Raw genomic sequence first — 27,262 nt, 5'->3', positions numbered from 1 at the left:
TCACCCTGTGTCCTCTCTCTGAAAGAGTTCTCCCCTCACTCCCGTTCCCCATCACTCTGTGTCCTCTCTCTGAAAGAGCTCTCCTCTCACTCCCATTCCCCATCACTCTGTGTACTCTCTCTGATAGAGCTCTCCCCTCACTCCCATTCACCGTCACCCTGTTTCCTCTCTCTGAAAGAGCTCTCCCCTCACTCCCATTCCCCATCACCCTGTGTCCTCTCTCTGAAAGAGCTCTCCTCTCACTCCCATTCCCCATCACCCTGTGTCCGCTCTCTGAAAGAGCTCTCTTCTCACTCCCATTCCCCATCACCCTGTGTCCTCTCTCTGAAAGAGTTCTCCCCTCACTCCCATTCCCCATCACCCTGTGTCATCTCTCAGAAAGAGCTCTCCCCTCACTCCCATTCCCCATCGCCCTGTGTCCTCTCTCTGAAGGAGCTCTCCCCTCACTCCTATTCCCCATCACCCTTTGTCCTCTCTCTGGAAGAGCTCTCCCCTCACTCCCATTCCCCATCACCCTCTGTCCGCTCTCTGACAGAGCTCTCCCTTCACTCCCATTCCCCATCACCCTGTATCCTCTCTCTGAAAGAGCTCTCCCCTCACTCCCATTCCCCATCCCCCTGTGTCCTCTCTCTGAAAGAGCTCTCCCCTCACTCCCATTCCCCATCACCCTGTGTCCTCTCTCTGAAAGAGCTCTCCTCTCACTCCCGTTCCCCATCACTCTGTGTCCTCTCTCTGAAAGAGCTCTCCTCTCACTCCCATTCCCCATCACTCTCTGTACTCTCTCTGATAGAGCTCTCCCCTCACTCCCATTCACCGTCACCCTGTGTCCTCTCTCTGAAAGAGCTCTCCCCTCACTCCCATTCCCCATCACCCTGTGTCCTCTCTCTGAAAGAGCTCTCCTCTCACTCCCGTTCCCCATCGCCCTGTGTCCGCTCCCTGAAAGAGCTCTCCTTTCACTCCCATTCCCCATCACCCTGTGTCCTCTCTCTGAAAGAGCTCCCCTCTCACTCCCATTCCCCATCACCCTGTGTCATCTCTCTGAAAGAGCTCTCCCGAGTCCCATTCCCCATCGCTCTCTGTCCGCTCTCTGAAAGAGCTCTCCTCTCACTCCCATTCCCTATCACCCTGTGTCCTCTCTCTGAAATTGCTCTCCCCTCACTCCCATTCCCCATCACCCTGTGTCCTTTCTCTGAAAGAGCTCTCGCCTCACTCCCATTCCACATCAACCTGTGTCCTCTCTCTGAAAGAGCTCTCCCCTCACTCCCATTCCCCATCACCCTGTGTCCTCTCTCTGAAAGAGCTCTCCCCTCACTCCCATTCTCCATCACCCTGTGTCCTCTCTCTGAAAGAGCTCTCCCATCACTCCCATTCCCCATCACCCTGTGTCCTCTCTCTGAAAGAGCTCTCCCCTCCCGCCCATTCCCCATCACCCTGTGTCCTCTCTCTGAAAGTGCTCTCCCCTCACTCCCATTCTCCATCACCCTCTGTCCTCTGTCTGAAAGAGCTTTCCCCTCACTCCCATGCCCCATCACCCTGTGTCCTCTCTCTGAAAGAGCTCTCCCCTCACTCCCATTCCCTATCACCCTGTGTCCTCTCTCTGAAAGAGCTCTCCCCTCACTCCCATTCCCCATCACCCTGTGTCCTCTCTCTGAAAGAGCTCTCCCCTCACTCCGATTCCCCATCACCGTGTGTCCTCTCTCTGGATGAGCTCTCCCCTCACTCTCATTCCCCATCAAACTGTGTCCTCTCTCTGAAATTGCTCTCCCCTCACTCCCATTCTCCATCACCCTGTGTCCTCTCTCTGAAAGAACTCTCCCATCACTCCCATTCCCCATCACCCTGTGTCCTCTCTCTGAAAGAGCTCTCCCCTCACTCCCATTCTCCATCACCCTGTGTCCTCTCTCTGAACGAGCTCTCCTCTCACTCCCATTCTCCATCACCCTGTGTCCTCTCTCTGAAAGAGCTCTCCCCTCACTCCCATTCCCCATCACCCTCTGTCCTCTGTCTGAAAGAGCTCTCCCCTCACTCCCATTCCCCATCACCCTGTGTCCTCTCTCTGAAAGAGCTCTCCCTTCACTCCCATTCCCCATCACCCTGTGTCCTCTCTCTGAAAGAGCTCTCCCCTCACTCCCATTCCCCATCACCCTGTGTCCTCTCTCTGAAAGAGCTCTCCCCTCACTCCCATTCCCCATCACCGTGTGTCCTCTCTCTGAAAGAGCTCTCCCCTCACTCTCATTCCCCATCAAACTGTGTCCTCTCTCTGAAAAAGCTCTCCCCTCACTCCCATTCCACATCACCCTGTGTCCTCTCTCTGAAAGAGCTCTCCCCTCACTCTCATTCCCCATCAAACTGTGTCCTCTCTCTGAAAAAGCTCTCCCCTCACTCCCATTCCCCATCACCCTCTGTCCGCTCTCTGACAGAGCTCTCCCTTCACTCCCATTCCCCATCACCCTGTATCCTCTCTCTGAAAGAGCTCTCCCCTCACTCCCATTCCCCATCCCCCTGTGTCCTCTCTCTGAAAGAGCTCTCCCCTCACTCCCATTCCCCATCACCCTGTGTCCTCTCTCTGAAAGAGCTCTCCTCTCACTCCCGTTCCCCATCACTCTGTGTCCTCTCTCTGAAAGAGCTCTCCTCTCACTCCCATTCCCCATCACCCTGTGTCCTCTCTCTGAAAGAGCTCTCCTCTCACTCCCATTCCCTATTACCCTGTGTCCTCTCTCTGAAAGAGCTCTCCCCTCACGCCCATTCCCCATCACCCTGTGATTTCTCTCTGAAAGAGCTCTCCTCTCACTCCCATTCCCCATCACCCTGTGTCCTCTCTCTGAATGAGCTCTCCCCACACTCCCATTCCCCATCACCCTGTGTCCTTTCTCTGATAGAGCTCTCCCCTCACTCCCATTCCCCATCAACCTGTGTCCTCTCTCTGAAAGAGCTCTCCCCTCACTCCCATTCTCCATCACCCTGCGTCCTCTCTCTGAAAGAGCTCTCCCGTCACTCCCATTCCCCATCTCCCTGTGTCCTCTCTCTGAAAGAGCTCTCCCGTCACTCCCATTCCCCATCTCCCTGTGTCCTCTCTCTGAAAGAGCTCTCCCTTCACTCCCATTCCCCATCACCGTGTGTCCTCTCTCTGAAAGAGCTCTCCCCTCACTCCCATTCCCCATCACCCTGTGTCCTCTCTCTGAAAGAGCTCTCCCCTCACTACCATTCCCCATCACCCTGTGTCCTCTCTCTGAAAGAGCTCTCCCCACACTCCTATTCCCCATCACCCTGTGTCATCTCTCAGAAAGAGCTCACCCCTCACTCCCATTCCCCATCACCCTGTGTCCTCTCTCTGAAAGAGATCTCCCCTCACTCCCATTCCCCATCACCCTGTGTCATCTCTCTGAAACAGCTCTCCCCTCACTCCCATTCCCCATCACCCTGTGTCCTCTCTCTGAAAGAGCTCTCCCCTCACTCCCGTTCCCCGTCACCCTGTGTCCTCTCTCTGAAAAAGCTCTCCCCTCACTCCCGTTCCCCATCACTCTGTGTCCTCTCTCTGAAAGAGCTCTCCCCTCACTCCCATTCCCCATTGCCCTGTGTCCTCTCTCGAAAAGAGCTCTCCCCTCACTCCTATTCCCCATCACCCTGTGTCCTCTCTCTGAAAGAGCTCTCCCCTCACTCCCATTCCCCATCACCCTCTGTCCGCTCTCTGAAAGAGCTCACCCTTCACTCCCATTCCCCATCACCCTGTGTCCTCTCTCTGAAAGAGCTCTCCCCTCACTCCCATTCCCCATCCCCCTGTGTCATCTCTCTGAAAGAGCTCTCCCCTCATTCCCATTCCCCATCACCCTGTGTCCTCTCTCTGAAAGAGCTCTCCTCTCACTCCCATTCCCCATCACTCTGTGTCCTCTCTCTGAAAGAGCTCTCCTCACACTCCCATTCCCCATCACTCTGTGTACTCTCTCTGATAGAGCTCTCCCCTCACTCCCATTCCCCGTCACCCTGTGTCCTCTCTCTGAAAGAGCTCTCCCCTCACTCCCATTCCCCATCACCCTGTGTCCTCTCTCTGAAAGAGCTCTCCCCTCACTCCCATTCCCCATCGCCCTGTGTCCTCTCTCTGAAAGAGCTGTCCTCTCACTCCCATTCCCCATCTCCCTGTGTTCTCTCTCTGAAAGAGCTCTCCCCTCACTCCCATTCCCCATCACCCTGTGTCATCTCTCTGAAAGAGCTCTCCCCTCACTCCCATTCCCCATCACCCTGTGTCCTCTCTCTGAAAGAGCTCTCCCCTCACTCCCGTTCCCCGTCACCCTGTGTCCTCTCTCTGAAAAAGCTCTCCCCTCACTCCCATTCCCCATCACCCTGTGTCCTCTCTCTGAAAGAGTTCTCCCCTCACTCCCATTCCCCATCACCCTGTGTCCTCTCTCTAAAAGAGCTCTCCCCTCACTCCCAGTCCCCATGGCCCTGTGTCCTCTCTCTGAAAGAGCTCTCCCCTCACTCCCATTCCCCATTGCCCTGTGTCCTCTCTCGAAAAGAGCTCTCCCCTCACTCCTATTCCCCATCACCCTGTGTCCTCTCTCTGAAAGAGCTCTCCCCTCACTCCCATTCCCCATCACCCTCTGTCCGCTCTCTGAAAGAGCTCTCCCTTCACTCCCATTCCCCATCACCCTGTGTATTCTCTCTGAAAGAGCTCTCACCTCACTCCCATTCCACATCACCCTGTGTCCTCTCTCTGAAAGAGCTCTCCTCTCACTCCCATTCCCCATCACTCTGTGTCCTCTCTCTGAAAGAGCTCTCCTCTCACTCCCATTCCCCGTCACCCTGTGTCCTCTCTCTGAAAGAGCTCTCCCCTCACTCCCACTCCCCATCACCCTGTGTCCTCTCTCTGAAAGAGCTCTCCCCTCACTCCCACTCCCCATCTCGATGTGTCATCTCTCTGAAAGAGCTATCCCCTCACTCCCATTCCCCATCACCCTGTATCCTCTCTTTGAAAGAGATCTCCCCTCACTCCCATTCCCCATGACCCTCTGTCCGCTCTCTGAAAGAGCTCTCCCTTCACTCCCATTCCCCATCACCCTGTGTCCTCTCTCTGAAAGAGCTCTCCCCTCACTCCCATTCCCCATCCCCCTGTGTCATCTCTCTGAAAGAGCTCTCCCCTCACTCCCATTCCACATCACCCTGTGTCCTCTCTCTGAAAGAGCTCTCCTCTCACTCCCATTCCCCATCACTCTGTGTCCTCTCTCTGAAAGAGCTCTCCTCTCACTCCCATTCCCCATCACTCTGTGTACTCTCTCTGATAGAGCTCTCCCCTCACTCCCATTCCCCGTCACCCTGTGTCCTCTCTCTGAAAGAGCTCTCCCCTCACTCCCACTCCCCATCACCATGTGTCCTCTCTCTGAAAGAGCTCTCCCCTCACTCCCATTCCCCATCGCCCTCTGTCCGCTCTCTGAAAGAGCTCCCCCTTCACTCCCATTCCCCATCACCCTGTGTCCTCTCTCAAAGAGCTCTCCCCTCACTCCCGTTCCCCATTCCCCTGTGTCATCTCTCTGAAAGAGCTCTCCCCTCACTCCCATTCCCCGTCACCCTGTGTCCTCTCTCTGAAAGAGCTCTCCCCTCACACCCATTCCCGATCACCCCGTGTCCTCTCTCTGAAAGAGCTCTCCCCTCACTCCCATTCCCCATCACCCTGTGTCCTCTGTCTGAAAGAGCTCTCCCCTCACTGCCATTCCCCATCACTCTGTGTCCTTTCTCTGATAGAGCTCTCCCCTCACTCCCATTCCCCGTCACCGTGTGTCCTCTCTCTGAAAGAGCTCTCCTCTCACTCCCATTCCCCATCACCCTGTGTCCTCTCTCTGAAAGAGCTCTCCCCTCACTCCCATTCCCCATCACCCTGTGTCCTCACTCTGAAAGAGCTCTCCTGTCACTCCCATTCCCCATCACCCTGTGTCCGCTCTCTGAAAGAGCTCTCCTCTCACTCCCATTCCCCATCAATCTGTGTCCTCTCTCTGAAAGAGCTCTCCTCTCACTCCATTTCCCCATCACCCTGTGTCCTCTCTCTGAAAGAGCTCTCCCCTCACTCCCATTCCCCATCACCCTCTGTCCGCTCTCTGAAAGAGCTCACCCTTCACTCCCATTCCCCATCACCCTGTGTCCTCTCTCTGAAAGAGCTCTCCCCTCACTCCCATTCCCCATCCCCCTGTGTCATCTCTCTGAAAGAGCTCTCCCTTCACTCCCATTCCCCATCACCCTGTGTCCGCTCTCTGAAAGAGCTCTCCCCTCACTCCCATTCCCCATCACCCTGTGTCCTCTCTCTGAAAGAGCTCTCCTGTCACTCCCATTCCCCATCACCCTGTGTCCGCTCTCTGAAAGAGCTCTCCTCTCACTCCCATTCCCCATCAATCTGTGTCCTCTCTCTGAAAGAGCTCTCCTCTCACTCCATTTCCCCATCACCCTGTGTCCTCTCTCTGAAAGAGCTCTCCCCTCACTCCCATTCCCCATCACCCTCTGTCCGCTCTCTGAAAGAGCTCACCCTTCACTCCCATTCCCCATCACCCTGTGTCCTCTCTCTGAAAGAGCTCTCCCCTCACTCCCATTCCCCATCCCCCTGTGTCATCTCTCTGAAAGAGCTCTCCCCTCATTCCCATTCCCCATCACCCTGTGTCCTCTCTCTGAAAGAGCTCTCCTCTCACTCCCATTCCCCATCACTCTGTGTCCTCTCTCTGAAAGAGCTCTCCTCACACTCCCATTCCCCATCACTCTGTGTACTCTCTCTGATAGAGCTCTCCCCTCACTCCCATTCCCCGTCACCCTGTGTCCTCTCTCTGAAAGAGCTCTCCCCTCACTCCCATTCCCCATCACCCTGTGTCCTCTCTCTGAAAGAGCTCTCCCCTCACTCCCATTCCCCATCGCCCTGTGTCCTCTCTCTGAAAGAGCTGTCCTCTCACTCCCATTCCCCATCTCCCTGTGTTCTCTCTCTGAAAGAGCTCTCCCCTCACTCCCATTCCCCATCACCCTGTGTCATCTCTCTGAAAGAGCTCTCGCCTCACTCCCATTCCCCATCACCCTGTGTCCTCTCTCTGAAAGAGCTCTCCCCTCACTCCCGTTCCCCGTCACCCTGTGTCCTCTCTCTGAAAAAGCTCTCCCCTCACTCCCATTCCCCATCACCCTGTGTCCTCTCTCTGAAAGAGTTCTCCCCTCACTCCCATTCCCCATCACCCTGTGTCCTCTCTCTGAAAGAGCTCTCCCCTCACTCCCAGTCCCCATGGCCCTGTGTCTTCTCTCTGAAAGAGCTCTCCCCTCACTCCCATTCCCCATTGCCCTGTGTCCTCTCTCGAAAAGAGCTCTCCCCTCACTCCTATTCCCCATCACCCTGTGTCCTCTCTCTGAAAGAGCTCTCCCCTCACTCCCATTCCCCATCACCCTCTGTCCGCTCTCTGAAAGAGCTCTCCCTTCACTCCCATTCCCCATCACCCTGTGTATTCTCTCTGAAAGAGCTCTCACCTCACTCCCATTCCACATCACCCTGTGTCCTCTCTCTGAAAGAGCTCTCCTCTCACTCCCATTCCCCATCACTCTGTGTCCTCTCTCTGAAAGAGCTCTCCTCTCACTCCCATTCCCCATCACTCTGTGTACTCTCTCTGATAGAGCTCTCCCCTCACTCCCATTCCCCGTCACCCTGTGTCCTCTCTCTGAAAGAGCTCTCCCCTCACTCCCACTCCCCATGACCCTCTGTCCGCTCTCTGAAAGAGCTCTCCCTTCACTCCCATTCCCCATCACCCTGTGTCCTCTCTCTGAAAGAGCTCTCCCCTCACTCCCATTCCCCATCCCCCTGTGTCATCTCTCTGAAAGAGCTCTCCCCTCACTCCCATTCCCCATCACTCTGTGTACTCTCTCTGATAGAGCTCTCCCCTCACTCCCATTCCCCGTCACCCTGTGTCCTCTCTCTGAAAGAGCTCTCCCCTCACTCCCACTCCCCATCACCATGTGTCCTCTCTCTGAAAGAGCTCTCCCCTCACTCCCATTCCCCATCGCCCTCTGTCCGCTCTCTGAAAGAGCTCCCCCTTCACTCCCATTCCCCATCACCCTGTGTCCTCTCTCAAAGAGCTCTCCCCTCACTCCCGTTCCCCATTCCCCTGTGTCATCTCTCTGAAAGAGCTCTCCCCTCACTCCCATTCCCCGTCACCCTGTGTCCTCTCTCTGAAAGAGCTCTCCCCTCACACCCATTCCCGATCACCCCGTGTCCTCTCTCTGAAAGAGCTCTCCCCTCACTCCCATTCCCCATCACCCTGTGTCCTCTGTCTGAAAGAGCTCTCCCCTCACTGCCATTCCCCATCACTCTGTGTACTCTCTCTGATAGAGCTCTCCCCTCACTCCCATTCCCCGTCACCGTGTGTCCTCTCTCTGAAAGAGCTCTCCCCTCTCTCCCATTCCCCATCACCCTGTGTCCTCTCTCTGAAAGAGCTCTCCTCTCACTCCCATTCCCCATCACCCTGTGTCCTCTCTCTGAAAGAGCTCTCCCCTCACTCCCATTCCCCATCACCCTGTGTCCTCTCTCTGAAAGAGCTCTCCTGTCACTCCCATTCCCCATCACCCTGTGTCCGCTCTCTGAAAGAGCTCTCCTCTCACTCCCATTCCCCATCAATCTGTGTCCTCTCTCTGAAAGAGCTCTCCTCTCACTCCATTTCCCCATCACCCTGTGTCATCTCTCTGAAAGAGCTCTCCCCTCAGTCCCATTCCCCATCGCCCTGTGTCCGCTCTCTGAAAGAGCTCTCCTCTCACTCCCATTCCCTATCACCCTGTGTCCTCTCTCTGAAAGAGCTCTCCCCTCACTCCTATTCCCCATCACCCTGTGTCATCTCTCAGAAAGAGCTCACCCCTCACTCCCATTCCCCATCACCCTGTGTCCTCTCTCTGAAAGAGCTCTCCCCTCACTCCCATTCCCCATCACCCTGTGTCCTCTCTCTGAAAGAGCTCTCCCCTCACTCCCATTCCCCATCGCCCTGTGTCCTCTCTCTGAGAGAGCTCTCCCCTCACTCCCATTCCCCATTGCCCTGTGTCCTCTCTCGAAAAGAGCTCTCCCCTCACTCCTATTCCCCATCACCCTGTGTCCTCTCTCTGAAAGAGCTCTCCCCTCACTCCCATTCCCCATCACCCTCTGTCCGCTCTCTGAAAGAGCTCTCCCGTCACTCCCATTCCCCATCACCCTGTGTCCTCTCTCTGAAAGAGCTCTCCCCTCACTCCCATTCCCCATCCCCCTGTGTCATCTCTCTGAAAGAGCTCTCCCCTCACTCCCATTCCACATCACCCTGTGTCCTCTCTCTGAAAGAGCTCTCCTCTCACTCCCATTCCCCATCACTCTGTGTCCTATCTCTGAAAGAGCTCTCCTCTCACTCCCATTCCCCATCACTCTGTGTACTCTCTCTGATAGAGCTCTCCCCTCACTCCCATTCCCCGTCACCCTGTGTCCTCTCTCTGAAAGAGCTCTCCCTTCACTCCCATTCCCCATCACCCTGTGTCCTCTCTCTGAAAGAGCTCTCCCTTCACTCCCATTCCACATCACCCTGTGTCCTCTCTCTGAAAGAGCTCTCCTCTCACTCCCATTCCCCATCACTCTGTGTACTCTCTCTGATAGAGCTCTCCCCTCACTCCCATTCCCCGTCACCCTGTGTCCTCTCTCTGAAAGAGCTCTCCCCTCACTCTTATTCCCCATCACCCTGTGTCCTCTCTCTGAAAGAGCTCTCCCCTCACTCCCATTCCCCATCACCCTCTGTCCGCTCTCTGAAAGAGCTCTCCCTTCACTCCCTTTCCCCATCACCCTGTGTCCTCTCTCTGAAAGAGCTCTCCCCTCACTCCCATTCCCCATCCCCCTGTGTCCTCTCTCTGAAAGAGCTCTCCCCTCACTCCCATTCCACATCACCCTGTGTCCTCTCTCTGAAAGAGCTCTCCTCTCACTCCCATTCCCCATCTCTCTGTGTCCTCTCTCTGAAAGAGCTCTCCTCTCACTCCCATTCCCCATCACTCTTTGTACTCTCTCTGATAGAGCTCTCCCCTCACTCCCATTCCCCGTCACCCTGTGTCCTCTCTCTGAAAGTGCTCTCCCCTCACTCTCACTCCCCATCACCATGTGTCCTCTCTCTGAAAGAGCTCTCCCCTCACTCCCATTCCCCATCCCCCTGTGTCCTCTCTCTGAAAGAGCTCTCCCCTCACCCCCATTCCACATCACCCTGTGTCCTCTCTCTGAAAGAGCTATCCCCTCACTCCCATTCCCCATCACTCTGTGTACTCTCTCTGATAGAGCTCTCCCCTCACTCCTATTCCCCGTCACCATTTGTCCTCTCTCTGGAAGAGCTCTCCCCTCACTCCCATTCCCCGTCACCCTGTGTCCTCTCTCTGAAAGAGCTCTCCTCTCACTCCCATTCCCCATCACCCGGTGTCCTCTCTCTGAAAGAGCTCTCCCCTCACTCCCATTCCCCATCGCCCTGTGTCCTCTCTCTGAAAGAGCTCTCCTCTCACTCCCATTCCCCATCACCCGGTGTCCTCTCTCTGAAAGAGCTCTCCCCTCACTCCCATTCCCCATCGCCCTCTGTCCGCTCTCTGAAAGAGCTCCCCCTTCACTCCCATTCCCCATCACCCTGTGTCCTCTCTCTGAAAGAGCTCTCCCCTCACTCCCATTCCCCATCGCCCTCTGTCCGCTCTCTGAAAGAGCTCCCCCTTCACTCCCATTCCCCATCGCCCTGTGTCATCTCTCTGATAGAGCTCTCCCCTCACTCCCATTCCCCGTCACCCTGTGTCCTCTCTCTGAAAGAGCTCTCCTCTCACACCCATTTCCCATCACCCTGTGTCCTCTCTCTGAAAGAGCTCTCCTGTACTCCTATTCCCCATCACCCTGTGTCCGCTCTCTGATAGAGCTCTCCCCTCACTCCTATTCCCCGTCACCCTTTGTCCTCTCTCTGGAAGAGCTCTCCCCTCACTCCCATTCCCCGTCACCCTGTGTCCTCTCTCTGAAAGAGCTCTCCTCTCACACCCATTTCCCATCACCCTGTGTCCTCTCTCTGAAAGAGCTCTCCCCTCACTCCCATTCCCCATCGCCCTGTGTCCTCTCTCTGAAAGAGCTCTCCCCTCACTCCCATTCCCCATCACCCTCTGTCCGATCTCTGAAAGAGCTCCCCCTTCACTCCCATTCCCCATCACCCTGTGTCCTCTCTCTGAAAGAGCTCTCCCCTCACTCCCGTTCCCCATTCCCCTGTGTCCTCTCTCTGAAAGAGCTCTCCCCTCACTCCCATTCCCCATCACCCTGTGTCCTCTCTCTGAAAGAGCTCTCCCTTCACTCCCATTCCACATCACCCTGTGTCCTCTCTCTGAAAGAGCTCTCCTCTCACTCCCATTCCCCATCACCCTGTGTCCTCTCTCTGAAAGAGCTCTCCCCTCACTCCTATTCCCCATCACCCTGTGTCCTCTCTCTGAAAGAGCTCTCCCCTCACTCCCATTCCCCATCACCCTCTGTCCGCTCTCTGAAAGAGCTCTCCATTCACTCCCTTTCCCCATCACCCTGTGTCCTCTCTCTGAAAGAGCTCTCCCCTCACTCCCATTCCCCATCCCCCTGTGTCCTCTCTCTGAAAGAGCTCTCCCCTCACTCCCATTCCCCATCACCCTGTGTCCTCTCTCTGAAAGAGCTCTCCTCTCGCTCCCATTCCCCATCACTCTGTGTCCTCTCTCTGAAAGAGCTCTCCTCTCACTCCCATTCCCCATCACTCTGTGTCCTCTCTCTGATAGAGCTCTCCCCTCACTCCCATTCCCCGTCACCCTGTGTCCTCTCTCTGAAAGTGCTCTCACCTCACTCTCACTCCCCATCACCATGTGTCCTCTCTCTGAAATAGCTATCCCCTCACTCCCATTCCCCATCACCCTGTGTCCTCTCTCTGAAAGAGCTCTTCCCTCACTCCCATTCCCCTCACTCCCATTCCCCATCACCCTGTGTCCTCTCTCTGAAAGAGCTCTCCTCTCACTCCCATTCCCCATCACCCTGTGTCCTCTCTCTGAAAGAGCTCTCCCCTCACTCCCATTCCCCATCACCCTGTGTCCTCTCTCTGAAAGAGCTCTCCCCTCACTCCCATTCCCCATCACCCTGTGTCCGGTCTCTGATAGAGCTCTCCCCTCACTCCTATTCCCCGTCACCCTTTGTCCTCTCTCTGGAACAGCTCTTCCCTCACTCCCATTCCCCTCACTCCCATTCCCCATCACCCTGTGTCCTCTCTCTGAAAGAGCTCTCCCCTCACTCCCATTCCCCGTCACCCTGTGTCCTCTCTCTGAAAGAGCTCTCCTCTCACACCCATTTCCCATCACCCTGTGTCCTCTCTCTGAAAGAGCTCTCCCCTCACTCCCATTCCCCATCACCCTCTGTCCGCTCTCTGAAAGAGCTCCCCCTTCACTCCCATTCCCCATCACCCTGTGTCCTCTCTCTGAAAGAGCTCTCCCCTCAATCCTGTTCCCCATTCCCCTGTGTCATCTCTCTGAAAGAGCTCTCCCCTCACTCCCATTCCCCATCACCTCTGTGTCCTCTCTCTGAAAGAGCTCTCCTCTCACTCCCATTCCCCATCACTCTGTGTACTCTCTCTGATAGAGCTCTCCCCTCACTCCCATTCCCCGTCACCCTGTGTCCTCTCTCTGAAAGAGCTCTCCCTTCACTCCCATTCCACATCACCCTGTGTCCTCTCTCTGAAAGAGCTCTCCTCTCACTCCCATTCCCCATCACTCTGTGTCCTCTCTCTGAAAGAGCTCTCCTCTCACTCCCATTCCCCATCACTCTGTGTACTCTCTCTGATAGAGCTCTCCCCTCACTCCCATTCCCCGTCACCCTGTGTCCTCTCTCTGAAAGAGCTCTCCCCTCACTCCTATTCCCCATCACCCTGTGTCCTCTCTCTGAAAGAGCTCTCCCCTCACTCCCATTCCCCATCCCCCTGTGTCCTCTCTCTGAAAGAGCTCTCCCCTCACTCCCATTCCCCATCACTCTGTGTACTCTCTCTGATAGAGCTCTCCCCTCACTCCCATTGCCCGTCACCCTGTGTCCTCTCTCTGAAAGAGCTCTCCTCTCACTCCCATTCCCCATCACCCTGTGTCCTCTCTCTGAAAGAGCTCTCCTGTACTCCCATTCCCCATCACCCTGTGTCCGCTCTCTGATAGAGCTCTCCCCTCACTCCTATTCCCCGTCACCCTTTGTCCTCTCTCTGGAAGAGCTCTCCCCTCACTCCCATTCCTTTTCACCCTGTGTCCTCTCTCTGAAAGAGCTCTCCTCTCACACCCATTTCCCATCACCCTGTGTCCTCTCTCTGAAAGAGCTCTCCCCTCACTCCCATTCCCCATCGCCCTGTGTCCTCTCTCAAAAAGAGCTCTCCCCTCACTCCTATTCCCCATCACCCTGTGTCCTCTCTCTGAAAGAGCTCTCCCCTCACTCCCATTCCCCATCGCCCTGTGTCCTCTCTCAAAAAGAGCTCTCCCCTCACTCCTATTCCCCATCACCCTGTGTCCTCTCTCTGAAAGAGCTCTCCCCTCACTCCCGTTCCCCATTCCCCTGTGTCATCTCTCTGAAAGAGCTCTCCCCTCACTCCCATTCCCCATCACCTCTGTGTCCTCTCTCTGAAAGAGCTCTCCTCTCACTCCCATTCCCCATCACTCTGTGTACTCTCTCTGATAGAGCTCTCCCCTCACTCCCATTCCCCGTCACCCTGTGTCCTCTATCTGAAAGAGCTCTCCCTTCACTCCCATTCCCCATCACCCTGTGTCCTCTCTCTGAAAGAGCTCTCCCTTCACTCCCATTCCACATCACCCTGTGTCCTCTCTCTGAAAGAGCTCTCCTCTCACTCCCATTCCCCATCACTCTGTGTACTCTCTCTGATAGAGCTCTCCCCTCACTCCCATTCCCCGTCACCCTGTGTCCTCTCTCTGAAAGAGCTCTCCCCTCACTCCTATTCCCCATCACCCTGTGTCCTCTCTCTGAAATAGCTCTCCCCTCACTCCCATTCCCCATCACCCTCTGTCCTCTCTCTGAAAGAGCTCTCCCCTCACTCCCATTCCCCATCCCCCTGTGTCCTCTCTCTGAAAGAGCTCTCCCCTCACTCCCATTCCACATCACCCTGTGTCCTCTCTCTGAAAGAGCTCTCCTCTCACTCCCATTCCCCATCACTCTGTGTCCTCTCTCTGAAAGAGCTCTCCTCTCACTCCCATTCCCCATCACTCTGTGTACTCTCTCTGATAGAGCTCTCCCCTCACTCCCATTCCCCGTCACCCTGTGTCCTCTCTCTGAAAGTGCTCTCCCCTCACTCTCACTCCCCATCACCATGTGTCCTCTCTCTGAAAGAGCTATCCCCTCACTCCCATTCCCCATCACCCTGTGTCCTCTCTCTGAAAGAGCTCTTCCCTCACTCCCATTCCCCATGACCCTCTGTCCGCTCTCTGAAAGAGCTCTCCCTTCACTCCCATTCCCCATCACCCTGTGTCCTCTCTCTGAAAGAGCTCTCCCCTCACTCCCATTCCACATCACCCTTTGTCCTCTCTCTGAAAGAGCTCTCCTCTCACTCCCATTCCCCATCACTCTGTGTCCTCTCTCTGAAAGAGCTCTCCTCTCACTCCCATTCCCCATCACTCTGTGTCCTCTCTCTGAAAGATCTCTCCCCTCACTCCCATTCCCCATCCCCCTGTGTCCTCTCTCTGAAAGAGCTCTCCCCTCACTCCCATTCCACATCACCCTGTGTCCTCTCTCTGAAAGATCTCTCCCCTCACTCCCACTCCCCATCACCATGTGTCCTCTCTCTGAAAGATCTCTCCCCTCACTCCCACTCCCCATCACCATGTGTCCTCTCTCTGAAAGAGCTATCCCCTCACTCCCATTCCCCATCACTCTGTGTACTCTCTCTGATAGAGCTCTCCCCTCACTCCTATTCCCCGTCACCCTTTGTCCTCTCTCTGGAAGAGCTCTCCCCTCACTCCCATTCCCCGTCACCCTGTGTCATCTCTCTGAAAGAGCTCTCCTCTCACTCCCATTCCCCATCACCCGGTGTCCTTTCTCTGAAAGAGCTCTCCCCTCACTCCCATTCCCCATCGCCCTGTGTCCTCTCTCAAAAAGAGCTCTCCCCTCACTCCTATTCCCCATCACCCTGTGTCCTCTCTCTGAAAGAGCTCTCCCCTCACTCCCATTCCCCATCACCCTGTATCCTCTCTCTGAAAGAGCTCTCCCCTCAATCCCATTCCCCATCACCCTGTGTCCGCTCTCTGAAAGAGCTCTCCTCTCACTCCCATTCCCCATCACCCTGTGTCCTCTCTCTGAAAGAGCTCTCCCCTCACTCCCATTCCCCATCACCCTGTGTCCTCTCTCTGAAAGAGCTCTCCTCTCACACCCATTTCCCATCACTGTGTGTCCTCTCTCTGAAAGAGCTCTCCTCTCACTCCCATTCCCCATCACTCTGTGTACTCTCTCTGATAGAGCTCTCCCCTCACTCCCATTCCCCGTCACCGTGTGTCCTCTCTCTGAAAGAGCACTCCCCTCACTCCCATTCCCCTCACTCCCATTCCCCATCACCCTGTGTCCTCTCTCTGAAAGAGCTCTCCTCTCACTCCCATTCCCCATCACCCTGTGTCCTCTCTCTGAAAGAGCTCTCCCCTCACTCCCATTCCCCATCACCCTGTGTCCTCTCTCTGAAAGAGCTCTCCTCTCACTCCCATTCCCCATCACCCTGTGTCCTCTCTCTGAAAGAGCTCTCCCCTCACTCCCATTCCCCATCACCCTGTGTCCTCTCTCTGAAAGAGCTCTCCCCTCACTCCCATTCCCCATCACCCTGTGTCCTCTCTCTGAAAGAGCTCTCCTCTCACTCCCATTCCCCATCACCCTGTGTCCTCTCTCTGAAAGAGCTCTCCTGCACTCCCATTCCCCATCACCCTGTGTCCGCTCTCTGATAGAGCTCTCCCTTCACTCCCTTTCCCCATCACTCTGTGTACTCTCTCTGATAGAGCTCTCCCCTCACTCCCATTCCCCGTCACCCTGTGTCCTCTCTCTGAATGTGCTCTCCCCTCACTCTCACTCCCCATCACCATGTGTCCTCTCTCTGAAAGAGCTCTCCCCTCACTCCCATTCCCCATCACGCTGTGTCCTCTTTCTGAAAGAGCTCTTCCCTCACTCCCATTCCCCATGACCCTCTGTCCGCTCTCTGAAAGAGCTCTCCCTTCACTCCCATTCCCCATCACCCTGTGTCCTCTCTCTGAAAGAGCTCTCCCCTCACTCCCATTCCACATCACCCTGTGTCCTCTCTCTGAAAGAGCTCTCCTCTGACTCCCATTCCCCATCACTCTGTGTCCTCTCTCTGAAAGAGCTCTCCCCTCACTCCCATTCTCCATCACCCTGTGTCCTCTGTCTGAAAGAGCTCTCCCCTCACTCCCATTCCCCATCACCCTGTATCCTCTCTCTGAAAGAGCTCTCCCCCCACTCCCATTCCCCATCACCCTGTGTCCTCTCTCTGAAAGAGCTCTCCCCTCAATCCCATTCCCCATCACCCTGTGTCCGCTCTCTGAAAGAGCTCTCCTCTCACTCCCCATCACCCTGTGTCCTCTCTCTGAAAGAGCTCTCCCCTCACTCCCATTCCCCATCACCCTGTGTCCTCTCTCTGAAAGAGCTCTCCTCTCACACCCATTTCCCATCACTGTGTGTCCTCTCTCTGAAAGAGCTCTCCTCTCACTCCCATTCCCCATCACTCTGTGTACTCTCTCTGATAGAGCTCTCCCCTCACTCCCATTCCCCGTCACCGTGTGTCCTCTCTCTGAAAGAGCACTCCCCTCACTCCCATTCCCCTCACTCCCATTCCCCATCACCCTGTGTCCTCTCTCTGAAAGAGCTCTCCTCTCACTCCCATTCCCCATCACCCTGTGTCCTCTCTCTGAAAGAGCTCTCCCCTCACTCCCATTCCCCATCACCCTGTGTCCTCTCTCTGAAAGAGCTCTCCTGCACTCCCATTCCCCATCACCCTGTGTCCGCTCTCTGATAGAGCTCTCCCCTCACTCCTATTCCCCGTCACCCTTGGTCCTCTCTCTGGAAGAGCTCTCCCTTCACTCCCATTCCCCGTCACCCTGTGTCCTCTCTCTGAAAGAGCTCTCCTCTCACACCCATTTCCCATCACCCTGTGTCCTCTCTCTGAAAGAGCTCTCCCCTCACTCCCATTCCCCATCGCCCTGTGTCCTCTCTCAAAAAGAGCTCTCCCCTCACTCCTATTCCCCATCACCCTGTGTCCTCTCTCTGAAAGAGCTCTCCCCTCACTCCCATTCCCCATCACCCTCTGTCCGCTCTCTGAAAGAGCTCCCCCTTCACTCCCATTCCCCATCACCCTGTGTCCTCTCTCTGAAAGAGCTCTCCCCTCACTCCCGTTCCCCATTCCCCTGTGTCCTCTCTCTGAAAGAGCTCTCCCCTCACTCCCATTCCCCATCACTCTGTGTACTCTCTCTGATAGAGCTCTCCCCTCACTCCCATTCCCCGTCACCCTGTGTCCTCTCTCTGAAAGAGCTCTCCCCTCACTCCTATTCCCCATCACCCTGTGTCATCTCTCTGAAAGAGCTCTCCTCTCACTCCCATTCCCCATCACCCGGTGTCCTTTCTCTGAAAGAGCTCTCCCCTCACTCCCATTCCCCATCGCCCTGTGTCCTCTCTCAAAAAGAGCTCTCCCCTCACTCCTATTCCCCATCACCCTGTGTCCTCTCTCTGAAAGAGCTCTCCATTCACTCCCATTCCCCATCGCCCTCTGTCCGCTCTCTGAAAGAGCTCCCCCTTCACTCCCATTCCCCATCCCCCTGTGTCCTCTCTCTGAAAGAGCTCTCCCCTCACTCCCGTTCCCCATTCCCCTGTGTCATCTCTCTGAAAGAGCTCTCCCCTCACTCCCATTCCCCATCACCTGTGTCCTCTCTCTGAAAGAGCTCTCCTCTCACTCCCATTCCCCATCACTCTGTGTACTCTCTCTGATAGAGCTCTCCCCTCACTCCCATTCCCCGTCACCCTGTGTCCTCTCTCTGAAAGAGCTCTCCCTTCACTCCCATTCCCCATCACCCTGTGTCCTCTCTCTGAAAGAGCTCTCCCTTCACTCCCATTCCACATCACCCTGTGCCCTCTCTCTGAAAGAGCTCTCCTCTCACTCCCATTCCCCATCACTCTGTGTACTCTCACTGTTAGAGCTCTCCCCTCACTCCCATTCCCCGTCACCCTGTGTCCTCTCTCTGAAAGAGCTCTCCCCTCACTACTATTCCCCATCACCCTGTGTCCTCTCTCTGAAAGAGCTCTCCCCTCACTCCCATTCCCCATCACCCTCTGTCCGCTCTCTGAAAGAGCTCTCCCCTCACTCCCATTCCCCATCCCCTGTGTCCTCTCTCTGAAAGAGCTCTCCCCTCACTCCCATTCCACATCACCCTGTGTCCTCTCTCTGAAAGAGCTCTCCTCTCACTCCCATTCCCCATCACTCTGTGTCCTCTCTCTGAAAGAGCTCTCCTCTCACTCCCATTCCCCATCACTCTGTGTACTCTCTCTGATAGAGCTCTCCCCTCACTCCCATTCCCCGTCACCCTGTGTCCTCTCTCTGAATGTGCTCTCCCCTCACTCTCACTCCCCATCACCATGTGTCCTCTCTCTGAAAGAGCTATCCCCTCACTCCCATTCCCCATCACCCTGTGTCCTCTTTCTGAAAGAGCTCTTCCCTCACTCCCATTCCCCATGACCCTCTGTCCGCTCTCTGAAAGAGCTCTCCCTTCACTCCCATTCCCCATCACCCTGTGTCCTCTCTCTGAAAGAGCTCTCCCCTCACTCCCATTCCACATCACCCTGTGTCCTCTCTCTGAAAGAGCTCTCCCCCCACTCCCATTCCCCATCACCCTGTGTCCTCTCTCTGAAAGAGCTCTCCCCTCAATCCCATTCCCCATCACCCTGTGTCCGCTCTCTGAAAGAGCTCTCCTCTCACTCCCATTCCCCATCACCCTGTGTCCTCTCTCTGAAAGAGCTCTCCCCTCACTCCCATTCCCCATCACCCTGTGTCCTCTCTCTGAAAGAGCTCTCCTCTCACACCCATTTCCCATCACTGTGTGTCCTCTCTCTGAAAGAGCTCTCCTCTCACTCCCATTCCCCATCACTCTGTGTACTCTCTCTGATAGAGCTCTCCCCTCACTCCCATTCCCCGTCACCGTGTGTCCTCTCTCTGAAAGAGCACTCCCCTCACTCCCATTCCCCTCACTCCCATTCCCCATCACCCTGTGTCCTCTCTCTGAAAGAGCTCTCCTCTCACTCCCATTCCCCATCACCCTGTGTCCTCTCTCTGAAAGAGCTCTCCCCTCACTCCTATTCCCCGTCACCCTTGGTCCTCTCTCTGGAAGAGCTCTCCCCTCACTCCCATTCCCCGTCACCCTGTGTCCTCTCTCTGAAAGAGCTCTCCTCTCACACCCATTTCCCATCACCCTGTGTCCTCTCTCTGAAAGAGCTCTCCCCTCACTCCCATTCCCCATCGCCCTGTGTCCTCTCTCAAAAAGAGCTCTCCCCTCACTCCTATTCCCCATCACCCTGTGTCCTCTCTCTGAAAGAGCTCTCCCCTCACTCCCATTCCCCATCACCCTCTGTCCGCTCTCTGAAAGAGCTCCCCCTTCACTCCCATTCCCCATCACCCTGTGTCCTCTCTCTGAAAGAGCTCTCCCCTCACTCCCGTTCCCCATTCCCCTGTGTCCTCTCTCTGAAAGAGCTCTCCCCTCACTCCCATTCCCCATCATTCTGTGTACTCTCTCTGATAGAGCTCTCCCCTCACTCCCATTCCCCGTCACCCTGTGTCCTCTCTCTGAAAGAGCTCTCCCCTCACTCCTATTCCCCATCACCCTGTGTCCTCTCGCTGAAAGAGCTCTCCCCTCACTCCCATTCCCCATCACCCTCTGTCCGCTCTCTGAAAGAGCTCTCCCTTCACTCCCACTCCCCATCACCCTGTGTCCTCTCTCTGAAAGAGCTCTCCCCTCACTCCCATTCCCCATCACCCTGTGTCCTCTCTCTGAAAGAGCTCTCCCCTCACTCCCATTCCCCATCCCCCTGTGTCATCTCTCTGAAAGAGCTCTCCCCTCACCCCCATTCCACATCACCCTGTGTCCTCTCTCTGAAAGAGCTCTCCTCTCACTCCCATTCCCCATCACTCTGTGTCCTCTCTCTGAAAGAGCTCTCCTCTCACTCCCATTCCCCATCACTCTGTGCACTCTCTCTGATAGAGCTCTCCCCTCACTCCCATTCCCCGTCACCCTGTGTCCTCTCTCTGAAAGATCTCTCCCCTCACTCCCACTCCCCATCACCATGTGTCCTCTCTCTGAAAGAGCTATCCCCTCACTCCCATTCCCCATCACTCTGTGTACTCTCTCTGATAGAGCTCTCCCCTCACTCCTATTCCCCGTCACCCTTTGTCCTCTCTCTGGAAGAGCTCTCCCCTCACTCCCATTCCCCGTCACCCTGTGTCCTCTCTCTGAAAGAGCTCTCCTCTCACTCCCATTCCCCATCACCCGGTGTCCTCTCTCTGAAAGAGCTCTCCCCTCACTCCCATTCCCCATCGCCCTGTGTCCTCTCTCAAAAAGAACTCTCCCCTCACTCCTATTCCCCATCACCCTGTGTCCTCTCTCAGAAAGAGCTCTCCCCTCACTCCCGTTCCCCATCGCCCTCTGTCCGCTCTCTGAAAGAGCTCCCCCTTCACTCCCATTCCCCATCACCCTGTGTCCTCTCTCTGAAAGAGCTCTCCCCTCACTCCCGTTCCCCATTCCCCTGTGTCATCGCTCTGAAAGAGCTCTCCCCTCACTCCCATTCCCCGTCACCCTGTGTCCTCTCTCTGAAAGAGCTCTCCCCTCACTCCCATTCCAGATCACCCTGTGTCCTCTCTCTGAAAGAGCTCTCCCCTCACTCCCATTCTCCATCACCCTGTGTCCTCTGTCTGAAAGAGCTCTCCCCTCACTCCCATTCCCCATCACCCTGTGTCCTGTCTCTGAAAGTGCTCTCCCCCCACTCCCATTCCCCATCACCCTGTGTCCTCTCTCTGAAAGAGCTCTCCTCTCACTCCCATTCCCCATCACTCTGTGTCCTCTCTCTGAAAGAGCTCTCCTCTCACTCCCATTCCCCATCACTCTGTGTACTCTCTCTGATAGAGCTCTCCCCTCACTCCCATTCCCCGTCACCGTGTGTCCTCTCTCTGAAAGAGAACTCCCCTCACTCCCATTCCCCATCACCCTGTGTCCTCTCTCTGAAAGAGCTCTCCTCTCACTCCCATTCCCCATCGCCCTGTGTCCTCTCTCTGAAAGAGCTCTCACCTCACTCCCATTCCCCATCACCCTGTGTCTGCTCTCTGAAAGAGCTCTCCTCTCACTCCCATTCCCCATCAATCTGTGTCCTCTCTCTGAAAGAGCTCTCCCCTCAGTCACATTCCCCATCGCCCTGTGTCCGCTCTCTGAAAGAGCTCTCCTCTCACTCCCATTCCCTATCACCCTGTGTCCTCTCTCTGAAAGAGCTCTCCCCTGACTCCTATTCCCCATCACCCTGTGTCATCTCTCAGAAAGAGCTCACCCCTCACTCCCATTCCCCATCACCCTGTGTCCTCTCTCTGAAAGAGCTCTCCCCTCACTCCCATTCCCCATCACCCTGTGTCCTCTCTCTGAAAGAGCTCTCCCCTCACTCCCATTCCACATCACCCTGTGTCCTCTCTCTGAAAGAGCTCTCCTCTCACTCCCATTCCCCATCACTCTGTGTCCTCTCTCTGAAAGAGCTCTCCCCTCACTCCCATTCCTCATAACCCTGTGTCCACTCTCTGAAAGAGCTCTCCTCTCACTCCCATTCCCGATCACCCTGTGTCCTCTCTCTGAAAGAGCTCTCCCCTCACTCCCATTCCCCATCACCCTGTGTCCTCTCTCTGAAAGAGCACTCCCCTCACTCCCATTCCCCATCACCCTGTGTCCTCTCTCTGAAAGAGCTCTCCCCTCACTCCCATTCCCCATCACCCTCTGTCCGCTCTCTGAAAGAGCTCTCCCCTCACTCCCATTCCCCATCACTCTGTGTCCTCTCTCTGAAAGAGCTCTCCCCTCACTACCATTCCCCATCACCCTGTGTCCTCTCTCTGAAAGAGCTCTCCCCTCACTCCCATTCTCCATCACCCTGTGTCATCTCTCAGAAAGAGCTCACCCCTCACTCCCATTCCCCATCACCCTCTGTCCGCTCTCTGAAAGAGCTCTCCCCTCACTCCCATTCCCCATCACTCTGTGTCCTCTCTCTGAAAGAGCTCTCCCCTCACTACCATTCCCCATCACCCTGTGTCCTCTCTCTGAAAGAGCTCTCCCCTCACTCCCATTCTCCATCACCCTGTGTCATCTCTCAGAAAGAGCTCACCCCTCACTCCCATTCCCCATCACCCTGTGTCCTCTCTCTGAAAGAGCTCTCCCCTCACTCCCATTCCCCATCACCCTGTGTCCTCTCTCTGAAAGAGCTCTCCCCTGACTCCTATTCCCCATCACCCTGTGTCATCTCTCAGAAAGAGCTCACCCCTCACTCCCATTCCCCATCACCCTGTGTCCTCTCTCTGAAAGAGCTCTCCCCTCACTCCCATTCCCCATCCCCATGTGTCATCTCTCTGAAAGAGCTCTCCCCTCACTCCCATTCCACATCACCCTGTGTCCTCTCTCTGAAAGAGCTCTCCTCTCACTCCCATTCCCCTTCACTCTGTGTCCTCTCTCTGAAAGAGCTCTCCCCTCACTCCCATTCCCCATAACCCTGTGTCCACTCTCTGAAAGAGCTCTCCTCTTACTCCCATTCCCGATCACCCTGTGTCCTCTCTCTGAAAGAGCTCTCCCCTCACTCCCATTCCCCATCACCCTGTGTCCTCTCTCTGAAAGAGCACTCCCCTCACTCCCATTCCCCATCACCCTGTGTCCTCTCTCTGAAAGAGCTCTCCCCTCACTCCCATTCCCCATCACCCTCTGTCCGCTCTCTGAAAGAGCTCTCCCCTCACTCCCATTCCCCATCACTCTGTGTCCTCTCTCTGAAAGAGCTCTCCCCTCACTACCATTCCCCATCACCCTGTGTCCTCTCTCTGAAAGAGCTCTCCCCTCACTCGCATTCTCCATCACCCTGTGTCATCTCTCAGAAAGAGCTCACCCCTCACTCCCATTCCCCATCACCCTGTGTCCTCTCTCTGAAAGAGATCTCCCCTCACTCCCATTCCCCATCACCCTGTGTCCTCTCTCTGAAAGAGCTCTCCCCTCACTCCCATTCCCCATCACCCTGTGTCCTCTCTCTGAAAGAGCTCTCCCCTGACTCCTATTCCCCATCACCCTGTGTCATCTCTCAGAAAGAGCTCACCCCTCACTCCCATTCCCCATCACCCTGTGTCCTCTCTCTGAAAGAGCTCTCCCCTCACTCCCATTCCCCATCACCCTGTGTCCTCTCTCTGAAAGAGCTCTCCCCTCACTCCCATTCCCCATCGCCCTGTGTCCAGTCTCTGAAAGAGCTCTCCCCTTACTCCCATTCCCCATTGCCCTGTGTCCTCTCTCGAAAAGAGCTCTCCTCTCACTCCCATTCCCCATCACTCTGTGCACTCTCTCTGATAGAGCTCTCCCCTCACTCCCATTCCCCGTCACCCTGTGTCCTCTCTCTGAAAGATCTCTCCCCTCACTCCCACTCCCCATCACCATGTGTCCTCTCTCTGAAAGAGCTATCCCCTCACTCCCATTCCCCATCACTCTGTGTACTCTCTCTGATAGAGCTCTCCCCTCACTGCTATTCCCCGTCACCCTTTGTCCTCTCTCTGGAAGAGCTCTCCCCTCACTCCCATTCCCCGTCACCCTGTGTCCTCTCTCTGAAAGAGCTCTCCTCTCACTCCCATTCCCCATCACCCGGTGTCCTCTCTCTGAAAGAGCTCTCCCCTCACTCCCATTCCCCATCGCCCTGTGTCCTCTCTCAAAAAGAACTCTCCCCTCACTCCTATTCCCCATCACCCTGTGTCCTCTCTCAGAAAGAGCTCTCCCCTCACTCCCGTTCCCCATCGCCCTCTGTCCGCTATCTGAAAGCGCTCCCCCTTCACTCCCATTCCCCATCACCCTGTGTCCTCTCTCTGAAAGAGCTCTCCCCTCACTCCCGTTCCCCATTCCCCTGTGTCATCGCTCTGAAAGAGCTCTCCCCTCACTCCCATTCCCCGTCACCCTGTGTCCTCTCTCTGAAAGAGCTCTCCTCTCACTCCCATTCCCCATCACTCTGTGTACTCTCTCTGATAGAGCTCTCCGCTCACTCCCATTCCCCGTCACCGTGTGTCCTCTCTCTGAAAGAGAACTCCCCTCACTCCCATTCCCCATCACCCTGTGTCCTCTCTCTGAAAGAGCTCTCCTCTCACTCCCATTCCCCATCGCCCTGTGTCCTCTCTCTGAAAGAGCTCTCACCTCACTCCCATTCCCCATCACCCTGTGTCTGCTCTCTGAAAGAGCTCTCCTCTCACTCCCATTCCCTATCACCCTGTGTCCTCTCTCTGAAAGAGCTCTCCCCTGACTCCTACTCCCCATCACCCTGTGTCATCTCTCAGAAAGAGCTCACCCCTCACTCCCATTCCCCATCACCCTGTGTCCTCTCTCTGAAAGAGCTCTCCCCTCACTCCCATTCCCCATCACCCTGTGTCCTCTCTCTGAAAGAGCTCTCCCCTCACTCCCATTCCACATCACCCTGTGTCCTCTCTCTGAAAGAGCTCTCCTCTCACTCCCATTCCCCATCACTCTGTGTCCTCTCTCTGAAAGAGCTCTCCCCTCACTCCCATTCCTCATAACCCTGTGTCCACTCTCTGAAAGAGCTCTCCTCTCACTCCCATTCCCGATCACCCTGTGTCCTCTCTCTGAAAGAGCTCTCCCCTCACTCCCATTCCCCATCACCCTGTGTCCTCTCTCTGAAAGAGCACTCCCCTCACTCCCATTCCCCATCACCCTGTGTCCTCTCTCTGAAAGAGCTCTCCCCTCACTCCCATTCCCCATCACCCTCTGTCCGCTCTCTGAAAGAGCTCTCCCCTCACTCCCATTCCCCATCACTCTGTGTCCTCTCTCTGAAAGAGCTCTCCCCTCACTACCATTCCCCATCACCCTGTGTCCTCTCTCTGAAAGAGCTCTCCCCTCACTCCCATTCTCCATCACCCTGTGTCATCTCTCAGAAAGAGCTCACCCCTCACTCCCATTCCCCATCACCCTCTGTCCGCTCTCTGAAAGAGCTCTCCCCTCACTCCCATTCCCTATCACTCTGTGTCCTCTCTCTGAAAGAGCTCTCCCCTCACTACCATTCCCCATCACCCTGTGTCCTCTCTCTGAAAGAGCTCTCCCCTCACTCCCATTCTCCATCACCCTGTGTCATCTCTCAGAAAGAGCTCACCCCTCACTCCCATTCCCCATCACCCTGTGTCCTCTCTCTGAAAGAGCTCTCCCCTCACTCCCATTCCCCATCACCCTGTGTCCTCTCTCTGAAAGAGCTCTCCCCTGACTCCTATTCCCCATCACCCTGTGTCATCTCTCAGAAAGAGCTCTCCCCTCACTCCCGTTCCCCATCGCCCTCTGTCCGCTATCTGAAAGAGCTCCCCCTTCACTCCCATTCCCCATCACCCTGTGTCCTCTCTCTGAAAGAGCTCTCCCCTCACTCCCATTCCCCATCCCCATGTGTCATCTCTCTGAAAGAGCTCTCCCCTCACTCCCATTCCACATCACCCTGTGTCCTCTCTCTGAAAGAGCTCTCCTCTCACTCCCATTCCCCATCACTCTGTGTCCTCTCTCTGAAAGAGCTCTCCCCTCACTCCCATTCCCCATAACCCTGTGTCCACTCTCTGAAAGAGCTCTCCTCTTACTCCCATTCCCGATCACCCTGTGTCCTCTCTCTGAAAGAGCTCTCCCCTCACTCCCATTCCCCATCACCCTGTGTCCTCTCTCTGAAAGAGCACTCCCCTCACTCCCATTCCCCATCACCCTGTGTCCTCTCTCTGAAAGAGCTCTCCCCTCACTCCCATTCCCCATCACCCTCTGTCCGCTCTCTGAAAGAGCTCTCCCCTCACTCCCATTCCCCATCACTCTGTGTCCTCTCTCTGAAAGAGCTCTCCCCTCACTACCATTCCCCATCACCCTGTGTCCTCTCTCTGAAAGAGCTCTCCCCTCACTCGCATTCTCCATCACCCTGTGTCATCTCTCAGAAAGAGCTCACCCCTCACTCCCATTCCCCATCACCCTGTGTCCTCTCTCTGAAAGAGATCTCCCCTCACTCCCATTCCCCATCACCCTGTGTCCTCTCTCTGAAAGAGCTCTCCCCTCACTCCCATTCCCCATCACCCTGTGTCCTCTCTCTGAAAGAGCTCTCCCCTGACTCCTATTCCCCATCACCCTGTGTCATCTCTCAGAAAGAGCTCACCCCTCACTCCCATTCCCCATCACCCTGTGTCCTCTCTCTGAAAGAGCTCTCCCCTCACTCCCATTCCCCATCACCCTGTGTCCTCTCTCTGAAAGAGCTCTCCCCTCACTCCCATTCCCCATCGCCCTGTGTCCAGTCTCTGAAAGAGCTCTCCCCTTACTCCCATTCCCCATTGCCCTGTGTCCTCTCTCGAAAAGAGCTCTCCCCTCACTCCTATTCCCCATCACCCTGTGTCCTCTCTCTGAAAGAGCTGTCCCCTCACTCCCATTCCCCATCACCCTCTGTCCGCTCTCTGAAAGAGCTCTCCCGTCACTCCCATTCCCCATCACCCTGTGTCCTCTCTCTGAAAGAGCTCTCCCCTCACTCCCATTCCCCATCCCCATGTGTCATCTCTCTGAAAGAGCTCTCCCCTCACTCCCATTCCACATCACCCTGTGTCCTCTCTCTGAAAGAGCTCTCCTCTCACTCCCATTCCCCATCACTCTGTGTCCTCTCTCTGAAAGAGCTCTCCCCTCACTCCCATTCCCCATAACCCTGTGTCCACTCTCTGAAAGAGCTCTCCTCTCACTCCCATTCCCGATCACCCTGTGTCCTCTCTCTGAAAGAGCTCTCCCCTCACTCCCATTCCCCATCACCCTGTGTCCTCTCTCTGAAAGAGCACTCCCCTCACTCCCATTCCCCATCACCCTGTGTCCTCTCTCTGAAAGAGCTCTCCCCTCACTCCCATTCCCCATCACCCTCTGTCCGCTCTCTGAAAGAGCTCTCCCCTCACTCCCATTCCCCATCACTCTGTGTCCTCTCTCTGAAAGAGCTCTCCCCTCACTACCATTCCCCATCACCCTGTGTCCTCTCTCT

The 27,262-nt window shown here is 55.7% G+C and overlaps 1 protein-coding gene across 1 annotated transcript in view; it reads left to right on the top strand.

Annotated features, from left to right (window-relative positions):
• psmb8a (proteasome 20S subunit beta 8A) overlaps window positions 1–27,262 on the top strand; it is a 361,129-nt gene that overhangs the window by 171,457 nt on the left and 162,410 nt on the right. The gene's annotated exons all lie outside the window — the stretch shown is intronic.

This window comes from Heterodontus francisci, chromosome 29 (genome assembly GCF_036365525.1).
Source record: "Heterodontus francisci isolate sHetFra1 chromosome 29, sHetFra1.hap1, whole genome shotgun sequence".
In the NCBI taxonomy this organism is placed as follows: domain Eukaryota; kingdom Metazoa; phylum Chordata; class Chondrichthyes; order Heterodontiformes; family Heterodontidae; genus Heterodontus; species Heterodontus francisci.
This window is presented reverse-complemented; position numbering and strand designations above follow the sequence as displayed.